The sequence below is a fragment of the Crocuta crocuta genome, unplaced genomic scaffold (assembly GCF_008692635.1).
Source record: "Crocuta crocuta isolate KB4526 unplaced genomic scaffold, BGI_CrCroc_1.0 scaffold223, whole genome shotgun sequence".
NCBI lineage: Eukaryota > Metazoa > Chordata > Mammalia > Carnivora > Hyaenidae > Crocuta > Crocuta crocuta.
The window spans coordinates 3,201,677-3,216,348 of NW_027529426.1; the positions used below are offsets into that span (position 1 = coordinate 3,201,677).

Sequence of the window (14,672 nt, forward strand, 5' to 3'; positions counted from 1 at the left end):
TTCTTGGCTTATGAGAAACCACAGAGAGGGGGCAGAATGATATCACTATAAAATCTAACAGGTCTTATGAATTAATGAAGAATACTGCCTAGGAGAGAGGAAGAGTTTAGGGAGAAAAGGCAAAGAGAATTTTCTATGTAAATGAGGTTCTGTGGCTTTTTTCTAAGTTTCGGTTTCACTCACCAAGTATTAAAGATATCTCCAAGATTCCAAAGCTTTTCCTGTTAGGACAGAAATGCCTGTCACGGACAGAGAAAGAGCTGCAAGGCGAAGGCCGTGTAGGTAGGTAGAGAGAGAGGCAGATGATTAGGAAGAAAGAAAGAAGAGGAGGAGAGACAAAGGAATACGATCTGCTTATCCAGAAGTGGAAAATTTCCGTCTCTACAAGCCAGAGTGCCTGGGTTCAAATCCTCATTCCATGGTTGCCAACCTGTTGTCTTGGGCAAGTTTCTTTATTTCTTGTGCCTCAGTGTCCTCATCTGTAAAATGTAGATAATACTAGCCTGTAACCTCGAAATGTATGTATGAGGACTGTACGTGTTAGTATATGTGAAACACGCAGAACAGTGCCTTGTATATGGCAAGGGCTATAGACAGGAGTTAGCTATGGTTATTTTATTACAGGTGGAGGTGATGAATTTGAGTGAAGGTTGGACAGGAAATGCATCATGGCTCCACCTTGTTGTACCTCTTCATTGGCTGCCTCACCAGATGTCCTCTTGACTGTAATAAACACAGGTGCTTGAAGTCTGTGGGCTGTTCACTGACTGCCCATTCAGGGAAGGAGAGAATGCTAGAGTGGCTGTGCTTTTGTGACAAATTTAAATTTAAAAGTAATAAAAGAAATGTCCCTTGCTTGAGTAAAGCCGGGGAGAGAAGGAGTTGGCTGTATATGAGGTGGGACTATTTGATTTAATTTATTGGATAATTCTGTCGTTCAAGTTGTCTGAGACATTCAGAGAGGCTCGACAGTAGGCGTAATAACGTATGATGTCACAGGGCTCTTGAATGAACTCACTCAATCCAGGACCTTAGGCTCTGAAGAGATGGGAGCAGTCCTCATCCACTCCTACGTTTGTCGTCTTCTTCTGAGTAGTGTTCCTGCCATGGTGAATGTTTCTGAGGGTTAGGGACTCCATCACAGACATCCACAATCTGGGGGTGAAGGGAGTAGGAATGAGCCAGAGTGAGGGTGTGTGGAGATCTCTGAGCAGCCCAGCCTGGCCAATTTAAACTCTTGGAAGTTGCCACTAAGCTGAGAAAGTAGCGCCAAGTTAGTTTTACTTCACAGTAGTTTTTCAAAAGCATTGCATTCCCTCTTGGATGTCTTTCCACAGTACCGTGTACCTGGTACCTAGCTACTGTATTTAAGATATCTGCTGCCTTTCCTGTGTCCACATTAGATAGATACTACCATGTGAACAGAAGTACTTGACATGCAACTTAAATGAGTTTAGATAAATGCTAAGATTAAAAACGTATCCTGCTAGAAATATAATGGAGTCACATGCTTAAAATTTATAAGTAATAAATAGTAAATTATACTTTTAAGTCAGACACTATGCAGGACACTCCCCCCCAATACACACACACACACACACACACACACACACACACTCTCTCTCTCTCTCTCTCTCTCTCTCTCTTTCTCCCTCCCCTATTCTCCTCCCCTCCTGTTTTTTCTCCTTAGCTTTTTCACAGTCTAACATACTATCTATTTTACTGATTTATTCATTAAATGTTTTCCCCCCATAGGACTAGAGGGCTCATGAGGGCAAGGAGTTTTGTCTGTTTTGTTAACTGTTAAAGCCTTAGTACCTAAAACAGTGCCTGACACTTAGAAGGTACTTGATAAGTATTGATAGAGTAAATGAGATACACACATTAGTTACTATTATAATTTTATTCTTTAAAGCAATTGTACTGAGAGGATACCATTTTAAAATTAAACCCTTTTCTAATGTCTAGATAAGTTAAACTCATTATCCCAAATATGTCAATATCTATTATTTAATTCCTCCTGTTGATATCGTAACAGACTATTTGCCAAATTAACCAAAAGGGAATACTATGATGGTTTAAAAAACCTTTTTTTTTTTGTTTATTCATTTTTGAGAGAGAGAGTGAGCGAGAGAGAACACAACACAGGGAGGGGCAGAGAGAGATGTAGACACCGAATCCAAAGCAGGCTTCAGGCTCTGAGCTGTCAGCACAGAGCCCAACGCTGGGCTCGAACTCATGAGCCATGAGATCTTGACCTGAGCTGAAGTCGGACGCTCAACCAACTGAGCCACCCAGACGCCCCTGTGGTGCTTTTGATCATCTGTGTTTATGGGAACTGCTGTATAAAGCAGAGGAAGACTATTTTGTCTACAGTGGTGGTAGGAGAGGGAGGTAAAGGGATTTTAACACTGCATAACTGAGACCAAGTCCTTGTAGATGTTGTGTGTCTGTGTGGAACTAAGAGCTGTCTTGAAGGAATTAATCCTTTCTGTAATAGTGCCTTTCTTTTAGAGTTCTGTGTGTCACATGCATTCTTTAGAAGAACTCACATACATATTTATATATAATACAGATATATACATGCATGCCCTTATCTCTCTGAGCTCACTTTTCAGTGCTGGTTAATTAGCTTCATGGCCGGTTGTTATGGCTGACCCCACCAAGGCATTTCGTTATATGGCTTCCGTGCCAGTGGTTGACACCTTTTCAGATGGAAGTTGGTACTTTAATGCATGCATGTGTGTGTGAACAACTTCTTTTCTTTATGCTTCAGCCACGCAACGAACAATTTCAGCAAAGATTTCGAAATTCTAAATAGTGTAAAATCTACTTCTGGAAAACTATATACTATGATACACAAGCAGATATGCATCAATTTGATCTTTGTGTCAGCTTTATCTTAGACTTTAGATAAATTAAAATAAAAAATAGTGCTCTCTAGTAGCATGTAAAGATGACCATAATAGGTAATCCCTATATTTAAAATAGCCCCACGTAATAGTTTCCTGACTTCATCTCATGTCTTCACCTGTGCTCTACTTCTGGTTCTCAGACCCGTCTGAGTCTCGTTTCTTGTTCCTTTTTCCAAATTACCTTAGAGCTTGCTTTGTCTCATCTCAAGCTCCTATTTTGCATGTGGCTTTTTTTTTGTTTTTTGTTTTTTTGTTTTGTTTTTTTCCTATTCTCTACAGTCTTGGACCTCTGATCTCCTGCTGTCACTCTACTCTGAAAACAAAGGTACTGTGTTGAGACAAAGATCACTCCTTTGGGGACGACTTAAGCTTGTTGCAAGCCAGATATATCAGAAGTTAACACAATGAATGTAACACAACATGTCTGCCATGATGGCATTGACTTACAGTTTTATACATTTGCTTACACAGAGAGCTGTGGTAGCAGCAGTCAATGTCAGTGGCAGTAGGAGAAGGGGTGACTTTTACTTTTTCTGTGTACTTTCCTCTACTGTTTGAATGTGTTACAGCTAGGGTGCATTGTTTTTACAAAGACCATAAATATCTGTGTGCATGTTTGCCTACATTTTTAACAATTAACTTTTTTCAAAGCAAAAGCAAGAAAAAAAAATACCTTTTTTTTTTTTAATTTTTTTATTGAGGGCAGGCTGTAACTGTAATTGTTGGGTTTGGGTATTCAGTGAAAGGCTGCCCTGCCCNTAGCATGTAAAGATGACCATAATAGGTAATCCCTATATTTAAAATAGCCCCACGTAATAGTTTCCTGACTTCATCTCATGTCTTCACCTGTGCTCTACTTCTGGTTCTCAGACCCGTCTGAGTCTCGTTTCTTGTTCCTTTTTCCAAATTACCTTAGAGCTTGCTTTGTCTCAAGCTCCTATTTTGCATGTGGTTTTTTTTTTGTTGTTTTTTGTTTTTTTGTTTTGTTTTTTTCCTATTCTCTACAGTCTTGGACCTCTGATCTCCTGCTGTCACTCTACTCTGAAAACAAAGGTACTGTGTTGAGACAAAGATCACTCCTTTGGGGACGACTTAAGCTTGTTGCAAGCCAGATATATCAGAAGTTAACACAATGAATGTAACACAACATGTCTGCCATGATGGCATTGACTTACAGTTTTATACATTTGCTTACACAGAGAGCTGTGGTAGCAGCAGTCAATGTCAGTGGCAGTAGGAGAAGGGGTGACTTTTACTTTTTCTGTGTACTTTCCTCTACTGTTTGAATGTGTTACAGCTAGGGTGCATTGTTTTTACAAAGACCATAAATATCTGTGTGCATGTTTGCCTACATTTTTAACAATTAACTTTTTTCAAAGCAAAAGCAAGAAAAAAAAATTCCTTTTTTTTTTTTAATTTTTTTATTGAGGGCAGGCTGTAACTGTAATTGTTGGGTTTGGGTATTCAGTGAAAGGCTGCCCTGCCCTTACAGCCTTACTTGTTAAATGTATCTTTTTGAGATGGGCTGTTTCCTAAGTCTTTGTGTTCTTGGTGATATTTGATGTAAGAATGCATACACACACATGCACACACACTGGCACGCATACACACACACACACTCACCACTAAGCCTCCAAGCCAAAAATACTCTGCTTAAAGTGTACCACACATCCAGAATTTATAAAAATTCTTGTGTAAAATACTCAGTTACTCATATGAAAGGCAGATTTCCTGGGTCTTATTTGTAGTCAAGAGGAATTTAGTCCAAAATCAGTAGTTTTTTGGAAACACTGCCTTCATGTTGTGTTTTCTCAATTTTCTTCCATTCGGAACCTATCACTTTAGTTTGGTAATCTAAGATTTGTTCTGGATTTTGACCCTTTACTAACCTGCAAATATTTTCTAGTCTCTATTGATAGTTTTGGATTATTTTATTTAGGAGTAATAATGCTATTTCTTTATTTTTTAAAGAGGCAGATAAACAGATTTTAAAACTTTCTTGTCACTCTGGTCTTTTTACTTCCCACCTTGGCGACATCAAATTACTAAGGTTTTATAAAATTTAATAAGGTTAACAATTACAGAAAACCCACTAAGGGAAAAGTGGAGACCACGGTTTTGAAATTATAGATTCATTACTCTGTTTATGTGCTGTGGTGCTGATTTTAATTCTTGTTCAGAAGACCTTGGGTCCCAAATGTTACCTCACTTTCAGGACCCTCCCCACAGCCCTTCTTCTGCTCCCTGCTTCCCCTGATCTCTCCCAGTGGCGGGAACTGACAAACTCAACCTCCAGAGAGACTTTCGGTGAGGTTCGTCTCTTACCTGCTTGAACAGGAGTGTATTTACTCTGCGTAGGTGCTCCAGGTCCTTCTGACCCGTTGTTACGTACGAACTGTCTTCATTACCATGAATCATGTTTTCCCACTCCCTTCTGGTTCTATGGCCCTTTCTGTTTTTTCTCCACTTCTTACCAGTAAATCCATTTCCAGCTCCAAATTGGAAGTAAAGTAAAATCAAACGAGGGCTTGACCCCTGTGTAATTTTTGCCTGTATCTAAGCACTTACATGTATCCATTCATTAAATCCCACAACAACCTGGATGAAGTAAAAAAATCACTGTTTCTCTGGTCTGCATCAAGCAGTACGAGAGAACAGGCACCTCTTGTATTCCAGGAAGGTGAATTTCAAAGATCATGTGTTTACTTTTAGGCAGTAGTGGCGGTTAAGTAAAGGCTTCAGTTAAAGTTCTTGTCTCTGAAATGCAGGCACTTTTGTCTTCTAGGGCCTTCCCCGAATCCATTTGTGACAGCGGGTTTTTCATGAAGTTTTCAGGCTGCTGTTGGGCATTCTGTATCTGGCAATTTTTACACCTCCCATCTTTCTGTACCACCCACTCGAAGCTCATTTCAGGTGCCCTTAGCAAATAATTCCCAAGGCATTTAAGTGACCAAAGCTCATTGACCAATGAGGAGACATGTGCCATGTAAAGACTGTTACGCACTTTCCAGGATCAGGAGCAGGGGTTGCTTAAGCAAAGCTTTTGTTATTGTTAGCCTGTCGCATCCAGATTTCAAGACTGGAAAGGTAGGGGAAACCTTATTTGTTTTCGTTGGAAGAGAGGATGGTTGTGTGTGGTTCAAATAATTTAGATAAGGTCAAATAAACAAATGCCCCCTTTTTTAATTGAAGGCAAAAAAAAAATTTAGAACTTGGTAGTGGTTTCAAATACAGTTTGCCTCACCAGCAGCAAACCCCAAGTTCTTGTTGTAAACATTTTTAAAACTCAGTTCTTCCAGTAGAGCTTCACTTTGCACACTTGAAAAAGTTAGGTCTTCACAAAGTGATATTTTCATAGATGGCTGCTATTTAAACAATGGGATCAAAAAGCAGGAATTTATCAAGTGTCCACCTTTGTTTCCCAAAGTCATTTTCGTAGGTCTTTAGAGAAGCTATTTGTGATTTTAAGGTATGTGATAATGAAAAGAAAAATAAGAAGAACTAGCGTTATGATAAGTGCTACATAAATTTAGCGATAATGACATTTCCTCTCTGGAAAAAGGCCTGATAGAAGAAGACTTCTCTTGTAGCACCATTGTTTCGAACCAGTTGTAAAGGTTATGAAATGGACTCAGTTAAGTGGGCATTGTATGCTTTAAAAACTACAAATAAGTTCCACTTTCGTTATAAAGAATAGTTTGGTTGTATTTTATGTGCTATATTTGTTCTAATATGAATTCAAAGAAACCAGAGAAATACAGTCCTTATTTGCTGCTTTCCACCTGGAAATGGAGCAACTTGAATAGCATTTGAAGCTAATTCTCAAAAGAAAACACTTCCTCTTTATGAATAAAACGTGATCAGTGTTATGACAAAATGTATTAGAAACGTACATTATTATACTTGCTTGTTCCTCTTCATCTAATGTTTAGTATCAGAAGCAAAGTTTGGGTTCAAACAAAAGTATAACTGATTTCTCGTGATTGCTTTTTCCCAGAGATGGTTTAATATGTGTTTGTGTTTTATATAGAAATTCGATAATATATTTGTTTAAAAGTTTAACATGAGAGATGGCACTGTTTGATAAAAAAGTTTTAAGTATTAAACTCTTTGTAAAGAATTTTTTAAGTGTACAAACCACTAAGTATAAATGCCCAATAATTTAAGTGATCTCAGATTACCCGCTTTTTGTTTTTACGTATTTATTTACAAGATTTGCATCCTGAAACTTTCTACTTTTATTAGATTTGTTCAAAATGCCATTTTATGAGCAGTCGACTCTCAAGATCGTCCCCATATTCCCTTACTCTGGTTGCCTCTTTAGGGGAGGTCGATGTGACGTGGGTCGACCTACAGTCACAGAGTTAACTATTCACAGCAAAGAATACTTGTTAGCCATCTTCTCCAGTACCAGTAAATGCTGGTTCTCAGTTCCAAGCTGAGGTTCAAAGGTTTAGACTAACTTCACAGATCAGAGGTCAGACACGAATTGCTGCAATTTGTAGTTCAATTCTGCCGATATGACAGAATTTCACAGCTATGATGATTGCTTTTTTCCACTTCTGCACACAGACCAGACTGGGCAGTTAACAGCGTAATTTGTACAAGTCAGCCCTTGGCACCCAAGTTTAATGAGTAACTAGCTGGTGCCTTAGGTTTCACTGGTGCAAGGTGCATATTATAAAAAGGGTCAAATGTCAGTGCACAAAGATGGAGGGGGTGGGGAGTGATATCTCAATAACCACCACCCATGAATCATACATAAAGAATCAGTAATTTGTATTTATTTTAAAAATCACATTTGGATGGTGTGAATGTTTGTCCTTTGCTACGTAAGGGGGTAGATAATTTTTTTAAATGTTAGTGAGAAAGAACAGTCAGATTAGAGATTGTTCACTGAGAAAGTGAAATTGCAAGCTGTTGATTCCTTTCATGGAGTCTCTGTTTCTCAAAACCCTTCCAACGTGTTGTGCTTTCAAAAAGCATAACAGCCTTTCAAGAATCTAGGGACCAGGGGCTCCTGGGTGACTAAGTTGATTAAGCGTCCAACTTCGGCTCAGGTCATGATCTCACTGTCCATGGGTTCGAGCCCCACGTCGGGCTCTGTGCTGACAGCTAGCTCAGAGCCTGGAGCCTGCTTCAGATTCTATATCTCCCTTTCTCTCTCTGACCCTCCCCACTCATGCTGTCTGTCTGTCTGTCTGTCTGTCTCTCTCTCTCTCTCTCTCAGAAATAAATAAAACATTAAAAAAAATATGAAAAAAAAAAAATCTAGGGAGCAAATTGGATAACCAGCTCTCTGAACCCATGATATTTATGAGTCTCTGGCATTCTCTACTCTCCATCCAAAAAGCTACACTTCTGTCCTTATTTCTAACCCAGGTTGAAAATATCTTTTACTGTTTAAAGTTGAATATTGGAATATTGGAACTCTTGAAAAAATTCTTAGACAATTGTCTTTGACAAATCATGGGTTTGCCAGTCACAGTTTTGACTCATAAATGACTCTGAAGCCGCAATATGAATACATATAATGTCATTTTTGTTATAGCACAGATTTTAATTTTCTACCCTCCCAGACTAGGATGCAGTTGGAAGCAATTGGATTCTTCCATGGAGCAGAATAATTAATTAAGAGTGTAGATTCTTATCTCAGACCTCTTGGGTTTGAACTCCAGATTCAGCATTTACAACTAAGGGACCTTTGCCAGTAAGCAGTCACCCCGTGTCTTAGCCCCCTCATAGCCAGGATGATTGTAAGCAGAGAGTTTGCTGCATGGGGTTGCAGTAATGAGTAAATAAGACAGTGTACACAAAATGCTGAGCACAGTACCTGGTGCATAATAAGCACTTAATGAATGTTAGCTGTTATTAACATTATTAATATTATTAAGAAGCATAGCTTCATGAATAAGCCTTGCCTACCCCATACGTCATCTAACTTTGGTTTAGACTTGATCTTTGCACTGTTAATTTCATGAGCAACATAAGCTATGAGATAGTTGGATAAGGTGATCCCGGAAGATTGTAGGATGCATTCTTTTTTAATATCTTGGGGAAGCATATTTTAAAATTTCTCAGTTTCAAGTCTAGCGCTCTTTTAGATGCTATCCTTTTCCCCCTAGCTGGTTTGCAACACGTGGCAAAAGCTGTAAAAAGAAATAAATCCAAATCAGCTGTTTTCCTTTGAGAATTGTTTTCATTCTGCCCTTTGGTGAGAAACAGTTGAGTGAAACAACACAAATCCATAAATGGTACCACACCAGTGGACTAAATTCTATCCCTGATGATGCATATTGTACATATTAGAATCCATGCATACTTGAAATGCCAGAAATGACAATCTTAAAAAATAATTTGTCTCACTTCATTTCTTCATTTTATTTCTATAGAACATAGAAGTAGCATTTGAATAAAAGCATGGTTTTTACTACCAGTGATAAGATGTAAATTATGTGCTTAGCATTAAAAAGGTAGTAACAACATCTCACATACTAATTAAACAGTTACACACCTACTGTGTGCTAGGATTAGTTATGAGGCACTGGGATTCTAGTGGTAGATTCTGCCCTGGCAAAGTTTACAGCTGACGGGGAGCACCATTATTATACCAGTTGTTTTAAGGTAAAAACATAAATTTACCAATGTTCTGTCGTTTTTGTCCTTCAAAATGGTAGCCTCCTATAGTTCAGTTCAGTGTTACGAGGAGTACAGTGAGAGTTTGTATGATGTTATGGGAACATATCTTGGGGGATCCAAAGATGGCTTCTGAGGAGTGAAATTTAAGGATGAGAACAAGCTGGCTGGGCAGGGGAACTGGCGAGGCTTTGAAGCATTGGGAACAGCACACATAAGGAGGAAAATGACACAAGATCAGGTTGGAAGAGGAGCCGAAGTCTTCTTTATAGGCCTTCCTAAGGATATTGACTTTATTCTATGGGCATATTCTAAGAAAAGGTAGAGTTTTAAGCAGGAGGGTGACAAGACACACCCAAATTGTGTTGTAGTTTTATTTTTTTTTTTTGAAGTTTATTTATTTAATAATCTCTACACCCCACATGGGGCTTGAACTCATGACCCCATCAAGAGTCACATGCTCTTCCAATTGAGCCAGCCAGGTGCCCCTATTGGTTTTTTGTTTTGTTTTGTCTTTGTCTTTGTTTTTGATTTTTTTTTTTTTTAAAGATCATTTTGCCTGCCGTGAGAGCTAGATTGATTGCAATGGGCAAGAGTGGATGAAACAGAGTCAGCTGGAGGGATAATGCAACCGTCCAGGCAGGGGCTGATGGTTGGTAGTTTACAAGATGCTTTCAAATATAGTATCTTATTTTACCTTGTAACAGTTCTCATGTGAGGTGTTTGTATCAGCTTCAGTACACTGGCGAGGATGCAGAGGCCCAGAAAGTTAAAATGGCATGCCCGTGGTCAAACGCTACTGGTGGCAGAGGAAGGATTCTGTTACCTGAACTCTTATGTGACTCTTGTACCTGTGGTCTCCTGGTAGCCTTAGGCCCATGTACTAGCAGCCCTGAGTATGGGCAACTGGTTTATTGTCAGAAAGGATGAGAAAGCTATTTTTAGCCTAGGTTTATAATGGGGTTGAGAAGCAGAACATACAAGGAACTTGGTATTAGACTGGGGTGTCTTTTCGGGAAACATACATTTACCAATTTCATGTATTTGTCATGCTGAAAATGGATTTGGAAAAGCTTTCAAAACTACATATGGTATGACAAGATAAAGAAGAAAGGGCAAAATCAGTGTGAACAGAGATGGCGCCACAAGTGTCATGAATCCAGCAAACGTTTGCCCTCAGTCCCGCCATTGTTGAAGAGGGAGCAGCAACTCTAAGATTCACATGCCCCCCACCCCCACCCAGATGAACACAAACCAAGTGTTCTGCTCAGAATAGCTTTTCTTTCTGGAATATAGGAAGATTTCCCCCATTAGGTCTTCATAAAAACTCCATGATATAGAATGCAGTATCCATAGCTGTTTCATAGAATGAGGAGTGAGTGAGGAGGTTGAAGTGAATAAATTAGTCCAGTTACTGTCTAGAAACCATTTCTTTTCTCTAGGAACTGCCCCACAAATCTTATTAGTATACATAGTTGTGGGACCTTCAGTAAGACCGTTTCCTCCACACTAAAATTCAGGAACTGGGGAACGTCTGGGTGGCTCATTCGGTTAAGTGTCTGACTTCAGCTCAGATCATGATCTCACAGTTCATGAGTTTGAGCCCCGCGTCTGGCTGTCTGCTGTCAGCACGGAGCCTGCTTCGGGAATAAAGTTGCTTTCATAGTGACTCGAGCCAGTTGGTAGTAAATGGCTAGAGTTCGTGTTTCAGTGGTTTTTGAGACCCTGTCTGGATTCAGCAGTAAGGAGTGTAATGACTCAACGTGATGTGTAGCATAAGTCCCCAACTGGAGAGAGGCAGCTCATCTCTGTAAAGGGCACCAACCTCTTCTTTTTAAGAGCCAATAAGCTTAAAATATAGGCTATATCTGTTATTTCTTCCTAAACATTGTACTGTTCATCTTGAAGTCATGGATGCTCCAATGAAGGCAGAGGGAAACATACAAAAAATGGAAGAAGTGGGACAGTTTTTTATTACTGTTCCCTGTTTCTTAAGAATAGGAGGGAGCATACATGGTTGTGTTTCTTGGTTTGTAGAAAACAAGACAGAGTAATGATAAGTCTTTTTTTTTTTTTTTAAAGAAAATGGCCTCACATTTTTAACACACTTACGAAAATGATATTGAAATAGAAACCATTTCTAGCAATTTTTTTTTTACCCCTTAGGGTTTGTCTCAAAGGGCATGCCAAATATTGACCTGAAAAATCTCAAGCAAACTGCCTGAATTTCCCCTGTATATTCTTGTTCTACATCCTATCAAAGGACCAGACAAGCCAAATTAGTGGGGTTTTGGTGAGTACATTCCCAATGTCCTTTTCTTCTTCACTTAAATAAAACCTTACATTTTCATTCCTATCAACCAAGATATCTGCTGCTTAGACTATAAGTGCTCGGTGTGTGTTTGTTATAACAACCTTGGTTTATAGAACATGGGAAGTCATTTTAAACCCACAATATAAATCCTTATTTCTTTGTTCAGTTTACATCTCTGTGACCCAATAGGAAAAATTACTCCTGCTATCTGTATATGTGAGCATCTTTGGCATTAAGAGATAAGGAATAATTGTGTATTGCTTATAATGGCCTCTTATACCACCCAAAGAAAGAGGTGAAGGGTATTTCTATCAGACTTGTCTTTCAAAAGTGTTGAACAAAAGAAATGGTCCTTTGCACAAGCTAGAAAAGATACTTGGGTGTTCTTGAACAATCCTCATGCTGTCTCTAATTTCTGATAGAAAGTGTTAGTATTATGTGGGTGACAGTCCTATGTAGGCTGTAGCAGGGACAAAGAGCATTAAAGACAGAGGCTGAACCTTGGACTGACGGCCCTCCCTGGCCATAGCCACACCCTCACAAAGCTCCAATCCTTGTGTGTCAGGGAGGAGCTGTTGGTGACACTGATGTACCCAGCAACAGCACTCAACCCCTCACTGCCCTGCCCCCGCCCCCGCCCCTCGCCCCATCCTGGTCCTTTGTNATTACAATTTTTTTAGAAAAGCATACTCATTAAAGGAAACCTATGAAATTGCTTATAATCTCACAATCCAGGGATAACCACAATTAACATTATATTATATTTATTCCTTTTTTGTTTCTTTTAGATATTTCAGACATTTTCTAAATATTGCTTAACAAAGTTCACATAATTGAGAACGTGAGATAAACATTTTAGCCTACAACTATGCCATAGTTTATTTAGCCATTTCTATACTGTTGTACATTATGTTTGCTGCATTCACATATAAATAGGTACTATTATGTTCATTACATAATAAACACCACTGTAGTGTGGTGTTTGTGGTGTTTATTCTTAACTATTCATTTTTTGTGTGTCTCTGATTATTTTCTTGAGGTAAATTTCTATAAATGGAAGCATGGGCTAATGAAAATAAACTATTTTAAATGAACGCTGCAAAACTCTTGATATTGTCAAACTGTCTTCCAGAAATGACTCAAATTAAGGGTGCCTGGGTGGCTCAGTCAGTTAAGCATCCGACTTTGGCTGAGGTCATGATCTCACGGTTCGTGGGTTCGAACCCCGTGTCAGGCTCTGTGCTGACAGCTAGCTCAGAGCCTGGAGCCTGCTTCAGATTCTGTACCTCCCTCTCTTTCTGACCTTTCCCTGCTCATGCTGTCTCTCTATCTCTCTCAGAAGTAAATAAAACAGTAAAAAAAAAAATGACTCATTATATTTGCCCTCCCATCTCTCTCCACCCATTATTATGACCATGTTCATTTCATGCACACATGTAAATAAAAGCCTCTTCCCTCCTCCCAGCCCCGTCCCCCCAGTCTTAGCCAATATTGGGTCTAAAGTAGAAGATAATGTTATCCAGCTGACACTGAGGACCAACCTCAATCTCTTGGGTCCGTTGATGGGGGAATAGCATATCTGAGGCTTGCATTCATTCGCTCAGTATGTCTTGTCACCACTTTTGTTCATTTCTGTACTACGTGCTTCAGGAAAACAAAATCTTTTCGTTGTCTACAAGAAGCCTAATTCAGTCAATGAGTCCAGACAAACAGCAAACTCAAAAATACTTAACATGGACAGGTCATTTAACTTCTCAAGGCCTGTTTCTTAAAAAATTTTTTTAATGTTTATTTTTGAGAGAGAGAGAGAGAGCGCGCGCAAGCCCAAGAGGGAGGGAGAGAAAGAGCAAGCCCAGGAGGGGCAGAGAGAGAGGGAGACACAGAATCTGAAACAGGCTCCAGGCTCCGAGCTGTCAGCACAGAGCCCAACGCAGGACTTGAACCCACGAACTATGAGATCATGAGACCTGAGCCAAAGCTGGACGCTTTAACTGACTGAGCCACCCAGGCACTCCTGTTTCTTCTTCTTTAAAGTGAGGGGCTCAACTTCTCTGTATCTAATGAGCATCTGAGGTGGTTTTTAGTAAAAATATGTGAGTACACAAGGTAGAGGAACAGCGATGGAGATCATTATGTAGATAATCTAAGTTTAACTGTGAACAATACGATGTGTTGTATAACTTCCATTATCTAACAATGAAAGCACATCTGTTCCTTAGGAGAGAAAAGTTTCCCTGCATTTTAAATACTAGGAAAAAACTTCCAAGTTAATCATTTTTTAATGTAAAAAAGTAAAATAAAGGGAAATTTCTGGATGGCCTCTACATTTTCTTTTAGCTCTAACATCTATAATTCATGAGTAATAATAAAATACCAAAAGCTGAGGAGCCCCAAAGCAAAGGAATGGTCAGTGGACCTCACAGACAGCTTTCCAGGATCATGGCTGGAATTTTAAAGTGATAGATTCTACATATTAGTTCTGTCTAATCTTCATCCCCATAGTAGCANATCAGATTTTCAAACTTCAGAACACACCAGAAAGGTTTCAGGAGTAACTAAGTTCACAAATATTTGACTATCCTTCACCGTTACCGGAAATGTTAAAATTGTGTCACTCCGATATGGAGCTGCACTGAGCAATTTCAGGAGACTGAGCCAAAGCTTGGCAAAAAAAGTCTGACACTGGCCAATTTGATCTTGCTCTCTAAGGTAGACTGTCCCTTGCGTATTAACATAGAGTGGATACTTCACAAATATTTGTTGGATTCCTCTCTGTTCAGATCTTGTGCCACTTTGAAATACTGGTT

The 14,672-nt window shown here is 39.2% G+C and overlaps 1 protein-coding gene and 1 long non-coding RNA gene across 3 annotated transcripts in view; one reads left to right on the plus strand and one right to left on the minus strand.

Annotated features, from left to right (window-relative positions):
* Positions 1-14,672, plus strand: part of RBM47 (RNA binding motif protein 47) — a 154,918-nt gene that overhangs the window by 107,695 nt on the left and 32,551 nt on the right. For both annotated transcript variants that reach the window (XM_077758902.1, XM_077758903.1), the window contains exon 4: positions 11,718-11,844. The gene's annotated coding sequence lies outside the window, so the exon portion shown is untranslated. The remainder of the gene's footprint in view (positions 1-11,717; positions 11,845-14,672) is intronic.
* Positions 1-14,672, minus strand: part of LOC144227307 (uncharacterized) — a 38,666-nt gene that overhangs the window by 2,920 nt on the left and 21,074 nt on the right. The window lies entirely within an intron of this gene.